General features: G+C 39.3%; 1 protein-coding gene across 1 annotated transcript in view; it reads right to left on the reverse strand.

Annotated features, from left to right (window-relative positions):
- gatad2b (GATA zinc finger domain containing 2B) overlaps positions 1-19,882 on the reverse strand; it is a 67,788-nt gene that overhangs the window by 46,982 nt on the left and 924 nt on the right. The gene's annotated exons all lie outside the window — the stretch shown is intronic.

A 19,882-nucleotide genomic window follows, 5' to 3' on the forward strand; every position in this document is an offset into this window, starting at 1 on the left:
AACTGGACGTAGGGAAAGGATCAATCAGGATCTAACAGCAGTTGTGAACATTGCATTACCTCAGACAGGTGAACTGTCAAACAGTCACAGTTTAACAGCTGCAGTTGAATATTTTGTCACATCGTTGTCATCCTCAAGTTGAGTCCTAAACTTTCATATTCACTGTTTATGGAATCAAAAATAAGTGGTTTGTTAGTTATTTGGACATTTTAATCAGCTGCTATCAGTTTCATTTTAGTCCATATTTCTTTATTACGTTCTATACATCACTTGGTGTGTTGACTAGTCTTGTGTGAATGATAAATACTGCATGCTTACTACAACATTCTCTGGCGATATGAGTAGTCTGTGCGAATACAGCTGTAAAGAACATTAATGGATAAGTGAGCTATGTCTGAAAGGAGCTCAGTGACAGAATGACATCACTTCATTGGAATACTGAATCCAGCATGGCACACTGTCTGAAAGGGGTTCTAGCAATTTTGCTGGTTGTTTCGACAGGTTGCTCATGTTTCTGCCTTCACATGCAAATGGCCTGTTACACGTGTGGCAATGACCACTGTCTGCATCAGTTGTAAGTATGTGTCACACTCTGACCTGTAACCCCTCTCTATCACAACTGACAGCAGAGTCTGTGTGCCACGCCATGCTGCTCATGCGTGACAGAGCTGAGAGTTTTACTACGAAGCCAGATTAGTAGGCTAGCAAGGTATGTTCAGTATAAAAGCAGAGTTTCCTGTGTCACAAAAGTGGTTCTCCTCTAACCTGCTGGATCACCATGGTAACTTATGCTTTCGAGCTTCTGTTTCAAATTTCAGATTTAAAATCAGATGAAAGAAGCGTCTCCCTCATACTAGTTCAATTCCTGACAATTTGATATGAGTGATACAAATTCTTAGCTGAGGTTATATATCATATCTGCATGTTACTAATATTTACTACTACTACAAATATTTTATTTGCCAATTTTCCTGATTTACTGTTTTTTACACCAATGGCAGTGTAACTTGTAGAACACAAATTACAAAACTGATTATTGTATTGGTATGTTTTACAGAGACTATTTATTTAGTAAAATAAATTTAACTTTGATTTGGCCAAACGCACATGTATAGTACTAAGTAAATGAAGGAGCAGTCTTTGAATAGTGATTTTTCTTTTTTATTCTGTGTAGCTCTCAACTAAAACAACTTGTTCCTCTGACTGGAGTTGGCAGCAGGAAGCCTGAGGTAACAAAGAACGTTGATAACCACCTTCGCCATGCCTATCTCATACTGGGGTTTTAGTTTTTGCCAACTTCCACAAAGAGAGCATGACCATGTCAAACTCGCTTTGTGGTACAGCCTTCTGACTTCCTATCTGTTCAAGACCAGAAATCATATGAGGAAGTGATGATAAATGACCATTACAATTTCTCAGAATGCATTATCCAAATGAATTAATTATCAAAAATGCTATTTGATGCCTCTAGCTGAGCTTCTAATATATCAGTCAACCAATTAATTTCAATTTAACTACTGTTGGGAGCTTGAAAATGGTGTCCACCTCTACTTATGGTATAAAACCAGAAATATGACTAAATAGCGGTCCTGACGTGCAAATCGGTCATCCGACCTGGGTATAGGGGCGAAAGACTAATCGAACTTCGAACTTCCTGGGATAAACAGGATGATACATTTAAAATTCCAGCATTAAGCTTAAACGAATCAACTTCAGAGGGTGAGGAGTTAGACACTAACCTCAAACAATTCAATTTACTATAGAGAAGAGAAAAGGTGAAAAAAAGTACACAGTGTACACAGATGTGTTCTTTCCAAAGAGCTTTGTATGACAAGTTTTCATTATGGAAATGGCAATGGCTGGTAAAAAAACATGCATTTGCATCTTGTATACCAACTGCCATGGCTGGTTATCAAACCCTAGTATTTTAAACTAAAACCAAAATGTGTAAAGTGTCTTAAGTAGACACTATGTAATTCTTGGTTGCATGTAATCTGAGCTTTACATTCCTTCTCTGATTTGAATCAATCAATGCTTTTAAATTTGAGACAGTATTGCATTTGGGAAAAGGTTTTTATTTAGCACTGACACATTTTGTAATTACATTTTTCCACAAAAATGCAAACAAAATGATCTAAATAAAATAGAACATAAAAGAGCATTCTTAAAATTAGACTAACACTTTCACATATTTAGTGCACCAGTCCTATATTAATACTGTGTTTTAGTGGTCCTTATTCCCATTTTGCCAAACAGAGTTTAGAATGATTTATCTCCATCTAACTGCTACAGAAAGAACCTCAGGTCCCTGGGAATCTGGGTACCGCCTGGTTTGTAGTGTAGCCTTGGATATTAGTCCCTAAACTGCCCCCATCTCAGCAGTGACATCAAAAACCTTCAAACAATAAGCAGTGCTACTGTTATAATGTATTTTATCATTAGTCAACGCACTGTAGACATTACATCCCTGTATTCAATTGTAACAGAATATACCATCACAGCTCATTTACAATTAATGGGAAAGAAAAATAAATACATTTAATTAAATACATAAACAAAAAGGGGAAAACAATAGCAGAGGCGTTATCTTTCAAACAGCCCTGCCTCACCTCATTCCTGTTCTCATTAGTACAGCCAACAGTATCATTACTTAATAGACAACAACCAAGTTTGAATATAGATGAAACGGTACGCCTGACATGGCACTACCTCTGCAGGGTCCACATTAACAGTCAGTCAGTCTCATATGGAGAATCTTGAGGGCAGTCATCATGATGTAGGTCAGGTTAACTGTGGCAGTGCTGAGCTTTAGGCTGTGTGTACTGTCTATTTCTGTGTTGAAGTCACACGGGGTGAGCAGCATGAAGCCCTGTGCTTAGTCCTATCATACCCAGTGTACACATCATCTGGCTGTGCTCAGGCTTTCACACAGCTTAGTCACTGTTTCAGTGTCCACTGGAAACGTTTTGGAAGTGATGTGTGCTGTCTACGATAAAGATTACAAAACACAGCAGCTTATTTAGCAGATGCTTTATGACTGTATCAAATATAAAAGCTTTTCTTTCATCAAACTTTTTCTGCCATCACTCACTATAAATGTCAGTACAGCTGATCCTCACCACTGCTGTCATTGCCCTTCAGAAACCTCCTTTTATCGTACTTAAAGCAATGGCCTTTCTCCGTAGTATTTTTTGCAACTAAGCAGCTAACCCCCTTCTTCATGTTTACACCAGTATCCACATGTCCAGTGTTTGTGAATGGCTCTGTGACATGCATTTTGAGGTGTGTGGGAACTGAGAGATTAATAGCAAAACAGCTTGAAATGCAGTCTTAAAATGGGAACATCCAAGTGTGGATGTAGCCTCAGAAACAATTCCATTTTTGAAATTAAAATTAAATTTTCAGTGAATTGTCAAAAAATAAAGGCATCAGCCACAGCACTGTGACCACTGACAGAGGAAGTAAGAACTAATGGTTATCACTACACCATGGCAATGGAATAAATCAGGCGGCAAAGAAACACAGTTTTTAAAGCTGATGTGTTACAAGCAGGAAAAATGTGCAGCACATGGATCTTAGTTATACAGACAAGGACTAAACTGGGGTCAGAGACATCAGAGCATCTAGAAAATGGGAGATCTATCGGGGTTTCCCAGTATGAGGCATGCAATATGAGGTAGGTGGTGTTAATATTGCAGCTGGACCCTGGATATACATTCACATGCTGCTCTGGCACTAACCTACTACTGCAGGTATGTAAAGACAGCAGGATAAGGACAAAAGGGTATGTATAAGATGCTCCAGGAACAGGTCTGATGAACATACATACACATCTTGGGTGAAAGATATGTGGAAAGTATCTTTTTCTGACAGACTTTGTCAGTAATTTGTCAAAAAAGATATCTTTTCAGTCAGGCCTCAGTTCAGGTCATCAAAAGTGTGACTGTCACAAAGAGGTTGAACCCAGGATCACGTGTACCTAAATTGCATCCTTTTCAATCACACACACACACACACACCTGTTTCATTGAGGCTGCTACACCTTTGTGATACCTTACAGTTCCCTGCCCACAGTGGTAGTCTGCCTGTCTGACAGAGGCTGCTGTGCGTGGTGGAAACGCCTTGTTGCTAATCATTCCAACATTCCATCTGAAAAGTACCAGAGGCAGCTACCATCTGGCTTCTTTAGCCAGTGCTAGGAAAGATTAAGATATGTCGAAAACAACAAAACTTCCTTCTGCTATTAGTAGGTAGTGGCCTCATTTACTGGTCCAGATGACACGCTAAAACAGCATCTTAATAACACATATACACACAAACACATAGTCACTGACCGGCTATAAAAGATGTTGATGACAGGGCTGCTGGGAATATGACCAAAATTTGCATATGGCTAGTTCTTGACACTAATAAGGCCAATCAGAATGGAGCTCATAGCAACAGAGTTGTAATTGGTTGGAGCAGCTACGGAGTTGATGGTTGTGGGATGCAGATTCAGAGCCAATGGGAGCTGAGCAAAAGATGCTGGTGATGTTTTGCTGATCAGTGTGTCGACACTGTACAGAAGTCAAATCCAGCAGGACCACGGTGTTCTAATTACACACACTTGTTGTCTGTAGACACATAGCACATAGGGCAACACACACACCTTCCACCTAATGCACAGATGCTGCTCTTTATTAAACTAGACAACAGCTCATTGTGGGCGTTGCTATGACAACCAGTCGTCTATTTTTAAGCCATACCACTAATCAATTTCTCTTCTGCTTTCGCCTGAGGGGTGGGGGTGTGCATGTGTGTGTGATGGAGGAGGGTACTGACGGGAGAGTAAGGGGGCAGTGGTTGGGGGCAAAGGGGTGGAGGAGGAGGTGCGAGTGTGTAGTTGGAGACAAAGAGCAGAGCAGAGAAAGTGAAAGGATGAAACAGTGTCGAGAATCTATCTCATGCCGACGCACTCGACACAGCAGAGGTAGAAATGTTTCCACACCAATGAAACTGAGATCATTCACCTGCTACCCAATCAGCCACAGAAGGTCGTCTGGTGAACATTAAGATAACTGCTTAATCACTTTGAGTCATTCCGTTGTAAACAAATACCAAACACATACTGGTTCCAGCATCTCTGGTGTAACGGCTGGTTTCCTTAAGCTATCACTCTGAGAAATTGCATTGGCATTGTAACTATTTCTTTTTTGTTACACACAAATAATTATTCGATTACTCTAAAGGGTAGATCTATAATTAAACTAATCACAAGCTTCGGCTAGAAATGTCAAGAGTCAGTCAGTCTCAGATTGGTAATACGGCACTGTCTTCCTTAATTATATGAAATAGAATAGAACAGAAGAGAAGAGAATGGAGCAAAAGAGAAGGGAAGAGAAGAACAGAAGAGAACAGAATGGAATAGAACAATAGAATACATCAGAACAGAATAGAACAGAACAGATTACAGTAGGACAGCTTAATTTATGAAATTTAACTGATTTGGTATCATTGGAAGTATGGAGACAGTAGTGTAACTGGTGTTGCACTTCTGGGTTCTCCACAGTGCTGACTCGCATGCCTTTAAGAACATGCTGCTAACGTCTAAAGGCCTGATGCCACAGGACAAACTCTAACCCATAAGAACCCAGACCCATTTTTCCTGAAAGGACTTAATAAGTTTAGATCAGACATAAAGCTTTACAAGGAAGAGACTGGGGCACTCAAAGTGCTTGTTACACTGGTGTCACCGTGGGTTCTTATGGGCTAAGGTCAATGTCTCAACAGTTTAAAGCTGTTGGCAGCATGAGGGGCACCAATAAGGCTTGGACTGCAATGTTGTGGCACTTCAATGGAGAAGAAAAGCTAAAATTAGCCCATAAATTAACCAATCAAATAATAGGAAATTAGGCAGCAGCTGACTTTCATTTTAGTCTTTTGTCAACAAAAAAAATTACAAAAAATTGTTTGTTCAAGCTTTTCTTTGAAAAACTAGAAATGGAATGTGTCTCCATGCTCTTAAAAAAAACAGCAGTCTGACTATGTGCATGAACAATCCCATCACAAAGTTTCATCAATCATGACCACAGTGTATAGTCAATCCCTCTACTTTCACAAGTAAATCAAAGAATCTGTGTAATAATAAGATATAATCCTACTGTAATAATGATATTTAAAATGAGTGATCCACTCATGGACAATTCTTTATATACATCCATTGCTATAAGAAAACAGCCCGTGTAGATAAAACTACTTGGTTTCAGCTTGGCTAAATCTGACGGCTTATTTCACTCTTTTCAAACTAATGTTTGGCTCCCACCTGTCTGAGCTACAGTTACTAATTGGAAACACACGAGGCTTTGTGAACAGCTGCCTAGCTGGCTACCGGCTGCCTGCATGTGAGGAGTTTAGTAAATCGTATTATGCAGATGTTCAGCAAGTGAGAAGATGCTCTAAATTCAAGAAGAACTTTAACATCTCATCTTGATGTGAATTTGTCCATTAGCAGGAAAGTAAAACATCTGAAACGCAGTGTTTTGGTTATTCAAATATCAACGTATGATAGAGAAAGTGCAGTGCCTAAAATCAGTGCATAGTAGTGAAATAATCTTGCTTTCAATATTGATCAACATAATGGTGACTAAGCCCTGCGACCGACTGGCGACCTGTCCAGAGTGTCCCCTGCTTTTTGTCAGCTGGGATAGACTCCAGCCCCGCGTGACCCTAATGAGGATTGAGCGGTGTGTAGATGATGGATGGATGGATAATGGTAATTAATATGGTTATAATTGTGAAGCCCTAGTGTGTCTGTCTATGTTTTTCCTGACAACCACTGATCTAAACAACTGCATTCACACTCTGTGGGTTTCTTGCTGGGGACTTGAGCATGTTCAGTGTCAAGTATGTTTGGATGAGCGGTTCTCCAGAAACATAAAATAGAAATATACTACAGTATAGGGCAGTGTTTGATGATAGGTCTTGAGCAATGACCAGTTTTCTGAATGTTTGTTCATCACCCCCATGTACAAAGCTACTTCTGCACTGCTGTTTCCACAGCTTGCAAGAACTAATGCGGTCAACAAAAATTTAAATACAATTGTAAAGACTACGTATATCATACATTTCCAGCGACTCTGACAACTCTTAATTTTCGACAGTGATATAATAATTGAAACGCATACATCTTTTCATAGATTTATTGTAGGTCTTCTGAAAATATGACAAAATCTGTTGGGAACTTTTCTACTCTGCAGGTGTGCTTGTCCGTCCTAACAGTTTTCAGCTACTGGCTGCTACTTGCAATGTGCAACAGCCAATTAGACAGTGCTGTGGGTGGGACTTCACTTGAGATCACAGAGTGATTGCAGAAAGAGAGCAACAGCTGCATCACAGACAAAGTGGCCATTTAATTTATATTGAGATAATTGGTCAATAAACATAATAATGCCAATAATCATACAGATGCCAAAGATCAGCCTCAATGATCAGTCAAGCCGATAACAGGTCGATCCCTACTTTAAACAAATGTTTGGTATAAGGACAGACTGTATGTGGAGGATCTCTATCTTTAGAATTCCTTATTAACAGAGCTGTAATTGAAGTAGTTGCTGCTTTTTGCTAAGCGCTGACAAAGGCCAAACACAGTAAGAAGTCCTCATTTCTCCAGAAATCCTGTACTATGTTCACAGACTAATAGCCTAGCTGCGCTAGACCCATGCTCTGAAGACGCAAGGGTCTAGGCACGCTTGACAGGGAGGGAGGTGGGCTAAAAGGTTGTCTATCAAATCACTCTGCAGCAATTGGGTAGGTATACAACCAATCAGCGCAACGAATAGGCTCCTAGAGCACCGGAAATCAGAGGATGCGGTAGTTCAGTGAAGCCTTATTAACCACACCCGACGGGTACGTCGGCGGGGTTATTGCATTCGGTGCGGTATCTGGCTGGGTAAGTATGTATGTATGTATATATGTATGTATGTATGTATGTGGCTATGTCCGGTCCGATATCTCTGCAACCGCTGAAGTCAGGATAATCAAACTTGGCACTGAAGATCAGTCTAAGGTCCCCTGCTCAGTTGTGGAGTTACAGGTCAGCAGATCAAGTAGGGAGGGAGATACGTACGATGATCAAAATTGATACATATTGTATCAGTTGTATAGGGAGGACAGGGTTTTCGCCAGCAGAGGGCGTGGTTCTGCCCTCTACTGAGGGCTCATCTAGTTTATACAGTCAATGGATGAAGCTCAAGTATATTACAGACATGTTAACAGAAAGATTATTCAGAGTGGGTGCCAATGGAGCTCAACGACTGTTGTCGTTTTTGTTGTCGACCCTGGCAGAGAATTAAATTCGTTGCCGTGGGTTGTCTAGCACAGCTAGGCTAGTTGTTTCCGGTTGTTTCTGTCAGAATCGTCGCGTCTCTGTCGTCACTTAGTTACGCCCGCCTTCTGACTCTACACTTCATGGTGATTGGTCCGGCCAGTTTTAGGAGCATCCAACCTCAAGCCTTATGGAGGGTAACTAGACCCACCCTGGCAGAGAATTAAATTTGTTGCCGTGGGTTGTCTAGCGTGGCTGGGCTAACAGACTAACCCTATCTCCCAGAATAATCACTGACAAGGTGATATACCGTAACTTGTAATCAGCTGCTGTTTCCCCGTTTGCTTTTCTGTGTTCGATATAGGGGCTAATGCAACTGGCTGGCTGCATTTCTGTAATATGAACAGAGCCACATCCGAATTGGCCATTAGAGTTAACTGTTCAATGCTTTGTCTTAGTGGTGCTGGTATTATTTATTGAGATACTAGCTAAACGTTTAAATATTAACAGTGTAATAACACAACAATGCCAGTATTGACTGCCAAGTAGTTCGGATGTGCAGATAATTGGTCTGTTTTGAGCAGGTACTGCACTAGTTTTACTAACAACGGCTCATTATTGACTTTGAACTAACTAAACCACTTGGTTTGAAAAAAATATTAAAACTGGTCAGTTTAATTTGATTAAATTGACCATAATGCATATTACAATCTGTGCCTAATTGCACATATAAGTCTCAGTTGTGGCAAAAACTAACTGACTAATACTCAGAGGCAATATTACTAATCAACATCTGTTTTGTATGCCATCTGATGGTCATAGAAAAGTCAAGACAACAGCGATCCTTTGTGGTAAAGTGAGAGTTCTTACACATTACATGTATCCATTACCACTAACAAAAAGATACTCACTAAAAATGTTGATGTGTTTTACTGTCTTTGAGAAATATTTATAACAAAACATCCAAAATCATTCCTCATTATCAGATAAATGAGGTGTGCTTTTCTTGTTGCCGTGGTACTACGACTGCAAATGGGTTTCATGTCCATTTAAAAAAGCCGGGACGTAATTTTCTTCTATTTTTTTCTCATGGTTTGTTTTTTGACAAGAGAACTGAATGCAGTCAAAATGCACTGAGCCAGTCTGATCCGGTTTGTAACCTCAGGGTATGGAATTATCTCTTAATATGTAGCCGTTAGTGGTCAAGACGTCACACAGTAAGCAAGCCAGAGAGCGAGCTAGGGTAGGAGGTGAGGAGGAGGAAGAGCAGCAGCCCCAGTGTTTTCAGAACAGAAAGAGGAAAATCTCTTCTTTAGGACCTGGCACTTTGACAAGAAAAGACGAAGTGCAGAATTTTAGACCACAGGGTGGGGCATACGCTGTTTTGCGTGCCAAACGAGAGAAGGAAAAAGAAAAAAAGCAGCAGGAGCATGAGACATTTAGTCAAAGGCACAGACATCTTAAAATGGGGCTGAATGTGACAGCCAAGAGGAGAATCAATACATGTCAGGAACAAACACATGCCACAGACAATCAAGTACAGTGAGAAAAAGGAAACGCATAAACATCAAACTGCATCTTGTGTATTTCAGAAACTATTTTTTGACACAAATTGCAGAATTGTGACGGAAAATTTGAAGAATGAAATGGATGGAGCAATGCCAGCACGATGTGTAAATATAACACTGCAAATCTAGTAACTTATATCTACATGGTCTTAAGTTACTTTTTGCAGTGAATCAACTTGTTGTAGTTGTTATAATACAGCATACTTTTACTGAAGAGGATTTTTAATAGAAAAGTAATAACATTTTGATACATCCATAACACTGCTTTTCTCTTATATTTTATGCATTCATGGACATGAGATGGTGTTAAATTGGCAAAATTATGGAAATGTGATCAAAAAAAAAGTTAAAAAGATTATTAATCTGACCAGATATTCAATGCTTGAGTCTTGAATACTCTCCAATATGCACAAATTGCGGTCAGCATGAACAGAGTTGTACGATGCAGAACTTAAAAAATCTTCAATAAACTTCAGTGCTGCAGACAGTTAAAAGGTGACCATGCTTTTGCTGTCAGGGCTTTTGAAAAGAGACCAGCGGGGTGTCTTTTCTCTTTTAAAGACTTCTTAAAACAGATTTTTGTTTTGCATCCCTAAGCATGTTCCACATCTACTACTGCATATCTACTGCAATCGGTCTGCGTCATTAACGTACTTCAGCATGCAATGGACTGTCCTATGACGACACCCACTTGTCACTCAGAGCAAACATATCCTTAATAATACACAACTTTAAGCCTTAATTTTTTATTAATAGTTATTTCTGCTGCAGTGTTAGACATTTAAATATATAGGACTCGAGGACAGACTCGTTTTTGCAGCCAGCCTCAAGTGGACATCTGAGAAATTTTCTTCACTTTGTTGAGCATTATTCTTCGCTAACCTACTAAGTCATTGTTGCCGAGTAGCCTGATTAGTAGGTCAACATTACAAATAACTGTCTTGTAACAGTCACCTAAATTTTGTAAATGCTATCGCACAAGCAGTTAAAGTAACTTCCAAAATATTCAAGACAGCAGAAAAGCGGTCACTGGAGCTTTGGTTACAATAACTTGATCTTGGTTTGTGTTTCTGCTGGTATCACTTCTCAGCGGGAAGTAGGGTTTCACACAAGTCATCTGTGAATGGTAAATGGTCTACACTTATGTAGCGCCCTTCTGCCTTATTGGTACTCAAAGCGCTTTACAATGTTTTACATTCACCTATTCACACACCAATGGAGACAGAGCTGCCATGCAAGGTGTTGTCCATCAGGAGCAACTTAGAGTTCAGTGTCTTGCCCAAGGACACTTCAGCAAGCAGAGTGGCTGCAGATCAAACCGCCAACCTTGCAATCAGTCGCTTTAAGTTTTAATGCTTCTACCACCCGAACCACAGCCACTCTCTGTGAAGAATACAAAAGGAGGCTATGGTATTACAAACAGGGACTCTTTGTTCCTTCTCAGTGAGCACAATACAATACAAAAGCTTATAAACTCTATTAAACTCATCTAGATTACTAGAGTAACTTTACAAGCAGTTTTAGGAACACCTCACTGTGACTACAGCAACATGCTGATACTTCTCTCGTGCACGTCTCACAACAAACCCACTAGTCTCTGTCACCACATTCTTTAAAGGGGATGAACACATCTGCTGTGCTCACCTCACTTCTTAAAGAACCTTTCACGTACAGCATTTATTTTTGTTTGTTTACCTTGATCAACTGAGATGGGCAGTGGTGGAGAAAGTACTAAGATATACAGCTAAAGTATTAATACCACACTGTTAAAATCCTGTACTGAAATGGTACTGAAAGTTTAAGTGTGTGAGTATAATCAGGAAGATGTATTATGGTATTTAAAGTACTCAATGCAGAAAAATGGCTTCTGCAATTGATATACCATAATACAGTATTATTATCACTTGTTCATTAAAATAAAAGCAGGATTTTACTTTTACTCTACTGTAGCAATCTTACCCTCCTGCCGCTCAAAGAATTGGAAGCAAGAAACTAGAAGTAGAATCAGAATCAAAACAGTACAAATACATACAGTGCCAAAATACAATTATCAGTAGTGGTACTATAGGACATCAAATCTGCAGAACACCTTCCATTAGAGGTCATCTATGTTTGATCAGGATCATATTTAAATGACAATTTGTACCACTGCATAAATGACCCATATTTCATCTCAAGTCAAAGATCCCACTTTGCCCTTTAGTGTATTTGGAGGACTGAACTAAGAGAAGTTAACGGGGGTGACCTTGTGCAGCACCTGGCTAAATGCAGCACAGCAATGCAGCAATGATGTGCACACTGCTTATTCACCAGCTGGATTAGTCACAGCTGCACTGCTGACGACTGCTGGGCCATTTCTACAACTGACTCAGAGACAAATAAAAGCAAAAACATGTCCACACTCCCCATTAATTTTACTCCAGTTAGAAAGCACTACTCGCTGCTTTACTGTGATCTACATCATGAAGATCACACAAATCAATTGGTGCAAGGGTAAAGGCATTACCCACATGCACTGCAAAATTACATTTTTTAATTCAGAGTTAATTATAAATATGTCTGTCTTTTCACACATATACTTTTCTAAACTGTATGGACTCAGAAATTTCACAGATCAAAACGTAACTCTTCATTTACTGTGAAATTCCTTACATTCTCTAACACAGCTCTCCAGACTATTACAGATTTTTATCAATTCACCATTTGTAACTACTGTTTGGCAGAAACTTTGTATGTCCAAAACTGTTTTCAGAAAATAAAATAAAAAATCTGTGGCTTTATAATAACTAAACATTGCCTTATCCAAGTTGATAGTGTCTTTATTTAAAGGTCACATACTTGCATGCATCTGTATAGTTTTAACATTTTACAGTAAATCAAATCAGTTCAAAATGGAGTAACAAAGGTTTTGACTAGTGAATATCCAGATATGTTCTGTCTGGCATTGATTAGAAAGGCCACATCTGAGGCAGTGCATGCATCTCATTACATTCTGAATAGCTTACAGCTCAGTTTGTTGTACATATGTGAATGCTTAGGTTTTCTGTTGTTGAATACATTTGTCCAAAATCTTTTGTTGTGAAAAGATTAAGTGCTATGAACCAAGTATTGAAAACAGCATTATATTCAATAACAATTACGTTATTTTTTAAAACAAGACAGCAAATGCTAGACTAAATTACACTCCAACCTATCATGGTTTGCCTGAACTCTTTTCCATTACCATGCATCAGGTCTTGATCATTCTTTCTCAAGTAAACAATAGGCTATAACATTAGTCTCATCACCTTTGTTATGTTTTTTTTTCATACAGCTGTCCCCTTAGTAAGTCTCTGGACCCATGAATGGACTTCAACTCCATCATGTCTGACTGTAGCTGGCAGTGGTAGTCACTTATCTCATCCAGGTTGGACTTTTTTTCTGCTCTGCAGCCTCAATGTAGCACAGTAGCATAGTAGCACATGAATCTGTCCTCTCCCTGCTGTGAATACTGGATGGAATAGCTCTCCAACTGGCAGTGGGTCTCCCACAGAGCAGAGCAAAAACTACCATCGCCTGCTGCAGTTTAACATGGTGTAAGTGGAGTCTGTCTGCAGGATCAGAGGCTCCCTGGAGACACTGCTGAATGACAGAACCGTCACAATAGTGCCCTGGTCAATCTACAGGTGGAAAACATGAGGTGGGACCAACTGGGGCAGCGGGTTAGTAGTGACCAAGCTTTCAAAATAAAATATTTAAGTATTGCACCTTTAATGGTGAGTCCTGTACAATTTCTCTCAAGGGCTCATATGTCGAATTAAGATGGTTCATAATATATCAGACTCCCCACCCCTGGCTTTGCTACCTGCTGCCTGATAACTGGCTTTTTTTTACTGCTCTTTGCTAATCAGAAAGACAGCTGGAGACGGTGTTTAGGAAATCCATATTTTGTCAATCTGGAGGTTGTTGTAGTTGTTGCTACATGAGTGTGCTTACTTTTTTTTTTTTAACTTTTACGCAGTCTAGTTATTACTTGCATGTTTAATGAAATAGGTACCTTTCATTATAATGCAGTCCAACAGAACACCACAATTAGCTGTCATTCTCTGTTTTTTTTGTTTGTTTTTGCACTAACTCGGATGCTCAGACACAAAGGATGTCCGAATATTCGGATCTCAAAATAAATATTCAGATACCACCATAACAACCGAATATTCAGATATCCGGACTTTCAGGTCCAGCCCTGCTTCCTACCTCTGCCAGACTTGTTCTGTACTGTGCGACTCTCTTTGAATTCTTTGATGACACTTCTCACTCCACTTCTTAACACTTGGAAACACTGTGAGAACTTTGTATACCCTTCTCCTGCTTTGTAAGCATCAACTATTATTTTTCTCAAGTCTAAACTGATTTCTTCTGTTTTTTGCATGACACTGAAATCCTTCATGGAGTTTTTATAGTGTGTGTAAAGTGCAGGACAACCCTCAGTTTTAACTTGATTGATTGATTGATTACAAGTTGTGAGCATTACAAAGTTAAAGCACACATTTGCACAACAGTGGTTTGTGCTTTGGCTCAATGAAAAGGTCACTTCTTAAAGGGGCTCATAATACTGATCTTTGTCAAAGGGTCTGTTATTGTGTGCAATTAAGTAGTTTAAAAGTGCCATGTTAAAAATCCTCTATGTTAAAAATGCACTTGGGAAGATTTTTTTTTAAAGGGCTAATAAAATAAAAAATGCAAAAATATGACAAATAAATATGAATGCTGCTGTGACAACCGAATAAGGAACTAATGGTGTAAAACACATTTTAAACATTATCAGTAGTGACAGAATTGTTGTTTGTTTTGTTTTTTGGAGGGGGGGATGGGGGGTACTCACCAAGGAACTTATTAATGTAGCTTGTTCCAAGCACAATAAGAGCTTTGTATAAAAGGGGGAGGGTCATAAAATCTAATTTAAGTGTAACAGAAAGTTAGCACAGAGGAGCTAAAACTGGACTAATGCGTTCTACTCTCTTAATTCTGGTTAATAGCTGAGCCTTGAAGGCGGTGCGGTTTCACTTTTAGCAGAAGGCCTGTATAAAGTGAATTAAATATATGCACTGAAACACTCTTTTCAAGCATTATACTAATGAATGGAGGGCTGGATGTCAACCTATTGCTAGTCAGAGCATTGCCGGTTTGGTTTGGTATCCTCAGTAAGGGTTTTACAGCAGCTTTTTTTGAAAGTATCTGAAAAGGTTCCAGTTTAAGAGATCTATTTTATGAGCTCATGACATGACTTGAAACATGGTTGAACATCCACTCAAGGTACGGGGAGTGGAGGAATTACACTCAGTGACAGCAAAGCTCGGGAAATGTACTACAGATGCCCATTGTCACATCTTTTTCACAGGGATTACACATCATCAGTGTTTACATCAGCAGCAATACAAGCTCGAATTATTTTGCTATTCAAGAACAGTGTGAGTTCTCCATGTTTTCTTTGTTTTCCAGAACTGTGAGGTGGGGTGACAGCAATGTTCAGTAGCAGGTTTAAAATTTTAGAATTTACAACATGCTTAGTAATAAACCTGGCAAAGTTACTACTCACCACACACTGCTTTGTAAAATACAGTTATACCTTCTTTATATGCATTACAATGAACTGTGAGCCACAGTTTCCTCCATTTTCTTTCAGCTCCCGAACAGATTTTCTTAATGTATTTCATACAGTTATTGTCTAACAGAGATTCAGTCGATTGACCTGTTTTTAACTTTTAGTGGAACAGCAGTATTTAAAGCAGATGACAAGGAATTTGTATTTTTCTAAATGTACTTCTCATTTGTCCACATTTTGGCTCCAATGCTTTAATATGCAAATGTAAAAAACACTGCATACACCTGTAAACAGTATGCTTTTTGCAGCTCTCCATCATAATAAAAAGCCCTTATACCTGCTCTATCGGGTGTACTGACTACACAGGTAGCTGCGTGCACATGTGTACAGTCAATCATTTATCACAACCTGACACTTTTCTTTGTGTGTGGACAAATATCTCCCTTGGGGGTGAGCAGCTGTATGAGCCCCACATGTTACTCTAAGCTCTTTATAGATTTTGCTATGATGGAGAGAGCCTCAGACTTGATCCACAGTGATCCATCTCAGAAAAACTGCCCTTGGAAGCTTACTACACCAAAACTTGGAATTAGCTTCAAACACTACTGGAACCCTTTGCCTCATGCTGTTTGGATTTCACATTTTACTGTAATGGTACAGATCAGGCCTGCACAATTAATCGAATATTTATCCCATTCACAATTTTGGCCTCCAACACATACATAAATATGATTACCTGCAATAGTGAGGTTAAAAATGCTTTGAGCATAGAAAACAGCCCAAGTAGATGAAAACACCTGGTTTCAGCTTAGGTAAGTCGGACATTGGAATGGACATATTTTACTCTTTCAGGAAATTTTTGGTTGCTGCACAGCTGTAACGGAGAGGAAAGACTAGAAGCTTCTCTGTGCACACCCACCCTGCTAGTGTCTGCAATAGCCTGCATGTGAAGTGTTCAGAAACTCTGGTAAAATATAGTGCCTATCCTAAAGCAAATGTTCAGCAAATGAGGTCTACTGGGTACAATTGTATTTATAGAGGATGCAGGGAATTCAGGTAAGGAAGGACCTTATTTTAAGTCTCATCCTAAGGGAAAGTTTTGTTCATTACCAAGAATGGAGCACAAAATTAAATTGAAAGCTCATGTTTACTTGAATGGAAAGATGTCAAAAAAATACATATTTTGTCTCGAAAGTCAATGATTGATCATGATCCATAATATGGATCTCAATATTGTGAAAATCAAGGTGATTATCATCTGGCCATAATGGTGCAGTACTGTTACAGACTTTCGTTTGCAGTTGCCGTCACTACCTCGTCAAACCATGACTCTCATACAGATGCATGCTTGGTCTATCATTGTCAGTCCAATCTAAACAAATCACACCTTCACAGTCCAGATGGCACTTTTAGTGTATAACTCTTACCAAAGAGTACTTTTAACTTTGCCTGTGATTGTTGCTTGTCCTTCCTGGCCCCAGCACGAGTAGTATTAATAATCTGTCTTCTAGTCTGGGTGCTCTGTTTATGACATAGGGGTTATTTTTGATTTGGAACTATCTCTTGATGCACAGGTGACCGGGAAGCACAATCTTGCTTTGCTCAATTGAGACACCTGAAAAAAATCTGACCATTCCTTTTCTCTTAAGACTTTTTAAAACCATCATTCATGCGTTTATCTCCTCCATACTCGACTACTGTAATGCACTTTACTCCAGTATGTAAGCAAAACATTCATAGGCGGCAATTAAGCCAAAATGCTGCCGCCAGGCTTTTAAAATGTACCAAGAGAAATGACCACATCACACCAGTCCTTACTGCCCTTCAGTAGCTACCTGTGAATTTTAGAATTGATTTTAAGATTTTACTGCTTGTTTTTGAAGCCTTGAATGGCTGGGCTCTTGCCTTCATCCAGGAACAATTACTAATTCCTCACGAGAATGAACACAGCCTGAGATGCACTGGCAGGCCCTTCTGAAGGTTTCTAAGTCCTGTTTGGTCACTAAAGGTGACTGAGCCTTCGCACTTTGGGCCCCCCAAACTCTGGAATGCCCTGAGGATGTCAGGCAGGCAAACACCGTGTCCTCTTTCAATCACTTCTCACTTTTACCGTTTGGCCTTTTCTTAACTGCTGCTGTTATTTTTACACTTTTACTGTGTTCTTATGGGATCTTGCTGGGTTTTTTTTAAACTTTTTTGTTTCATCCTATGTGCTTTTCATTGCAAAGCACTTTGTACTGTGTGTTTTGAAAGGTGCTATACAATAAAGTTAGAGTAATTATTATTATCCTTCAGTTCTAATGATTTTGTCTGACAGAAAGAATTTATACCAACTTGCCAGTCCAGTCCAGGTTTCTGGGCCTTCCCAGTTAAAAAAAACAAAACTGTATCAGCTGATTTCAAAGCACAGACTGTGAACAAATCTTGTGTTCATCCTATTGCAATGAATTATAAGCCAAATTAAGGCTGATATATTCTTTTCCTCTGTGCCAAAAAAACCTCCAATGTCCCACTGTTACACCGTCCATTACAACGGCTGACATGGTCCTTCATTTGGTCCTACATGCACCATCCTGCTACCCCAAATACTCACTCATTTAATAGCATTGAGGTAGATGTTTCAGAAAAATTACTCACCTAGAATAATGCCAGGCTAAAGCTTTGACCGAGCTGTACAGGAATATTCAACCAATGTGAAAAAACAAATGGTGTTGTAAATCAAGAGAGTCAAGAAAAAGAAGTAAGCAAGACTAAGAATCTTGCTTAGCGTAAAGTCAAAGGTTCAGCGTCTTCAAAGTTTAATACTGAGAGCCATGGACACAATTTAGTCAGTTGCTACTAGATAACAGACCCAGGTTGATACAAATGGCCATGCTGACATATCGGCTAACATTACAGATTGCTTATTTAACAGTACATGTCAGCCACTAAGCAACTATAACTTGCAGTACAGTTTACTGTTACTTAAACAACAGTATTTTTGAGGTAATTTATAAACATATGTAAAATGTCTCCCTGAGCACATAGCTTTGATGCAGTTCCTTCACCATTAAATTAATATATATTTGGATCCACAAGGATTCCTTATTAAACATTCTCAAGAACTCTCAGAGGCATCAGTGACAAAATAGTTCTCAGGCTGAAGAATCATTAACGGTTTCTAATCACTCTCACACGGTTTCATTACTACCAGGCCTACCCTCTCTCATTCACCATTGCGTTTATCTTTAACTTAATTCTATGTCATATCTGTACCATTTATATAATTTGTTTTCCACATTTCAGCACTGAAATGTTTCAGTCAAGGTTCAACTATCACGTATATAAAGTACGCTGATATTTTTTTTGTTGAAGTGCTGCAAATAATGTTTCTTCATCGTTATTAAAATCATTATTACTACATTTTATATGTTGAAAAGAGCACACCAGCTCTGAGGTCCTTCACAAACAATTCCAGTGGCCTGACACCTAATACATAATGCAACATGAACTAAATGTATCCGAACTGCTATTACTATCAATGAAGAGCCACTCAGTGATTGATTTCAAACATCAAATCCTAATTGCACTGACTGCATGTTCGGCAGAAACTACACTACAGTACTTTGCAGGTGCTGTAAAAATCTGTCATAACGGTATGGTAGTCTTCATCTGTATGCTGCTGGGGCTGCTAGGAGACACTGAGCTGGAAACAGGAAGAGGAACAACTCCATCATTGAGACTACTACAGTTCATTCACACTCTTCAACAGCAGGGACCTTTCATTCATACAAAGCCGCTATCACTATGTGAGTGGAGGGCTGAGAGTACCGAGGTCTGCCAACATCTATCTCAGAACCAAAGGCTGTGAGGTGTCTTTATCTCCACACTTAAATGAAAGTTTGTGAAGGGAGCACAATGTCCTGAATAAGACAGGATTACTATCAACCAGCTGCTTCGATGTGATACACTGCTGAGAAAGCGAAAAGACTGCAGGTTTTATGGCAAGAAGTGACAAAACTGGCCAAACTAAAATCTGTGACAACAGCCTTCCAGTAACAAATGTTTCCAAATGCTTTCTTCATAAAACAAAAAAACAAAGAAAAAACCTGCTGAAAACGAAATGAAAACCTTATTATATCTAAACTGGAACCTGAGAAGAGCAGTCCGTGCAAAGACCTCATCACCTTTTGTTAAGGAGAAAGACAACATTAACAAAAATGATCTACACATGCGTTCTTCACCTCCTTTCAGCCCTCTCCTTTTCAAAGATCCTCACTACAGGAATCAACGTGACAGAAGTCAGAAATGAATCCATCTGGATGTGACTCATGTAAATCCTGAGGAGCAGCAGAGGAGACAACAGTTCTGCTCAACGCACACGAAATGAGCTCCTGTACACTGCAGAATAATAGCAACACACATGAAATATTGATTCCAGTTTGGTCTCTA

The sequence above is a fragment of the Acanthochromis polyacanthus genome, chromosome 11 (assembly GCF_021347895.1).
Source record: "Acanthochromis polyacanthus isolate Apoly-LR-REF ecotype Palm Island chromosome 11, KAUST_Apoly_ChrSc, whole genome shotgun sequence".
NCBI lineage: Eukaryota > Metazoa > Chordata > Actinopteri > Pomacentridae > Acanthochromis > Acanthochromis polyacanthus.